We start from the raw sequence: 282 nt of genomic DNA, 5'->3' as shown, positions 1-282 counted from the left end.
ATATATATTTATTCCCTCCCTGAGTGAGAAAGGAATATGTATCGCGCTCGCTCCCACTCATTGTCGTCTCCGTCGCGCTGTCACGTGCCCGTCCTCCACCAAAATTAACGAGTGCGAGTGAGAAAGAAAATAGAGAAGGAGAGAGAAAACATTCCAACTCGGTTGAAACGGTTGGAACGTTTTCGTTGTTCTCCAGCGATCTACACATAATGGGATTAATTCAATAATAGATTAATGAATAAGATTTTTCGCAGATTATTGCGAGATTTAGATGAATGGTTT

The sequence above is a fragment of the Diachasma alloeum genome, unplaced genomic scaffold, assembly GCF_001412515.2.
Source record: "Diachasma alloeum isolate Michigan unplaced genomic scaffold, Dall2.0 Dall_scaffold_00411, whole genome shotgun sequence".
In the NCBI taxonomy this organism is placed as follows: domain Eukaryota; kingdom Metazoa; phylum Arthropoda; class Insecta; order Hymenoptera; family Braconidae; genus Diachasma; species Diachasma alloeum.
This window is presented reverse-complemented; position numbering follows the sequence as displayed.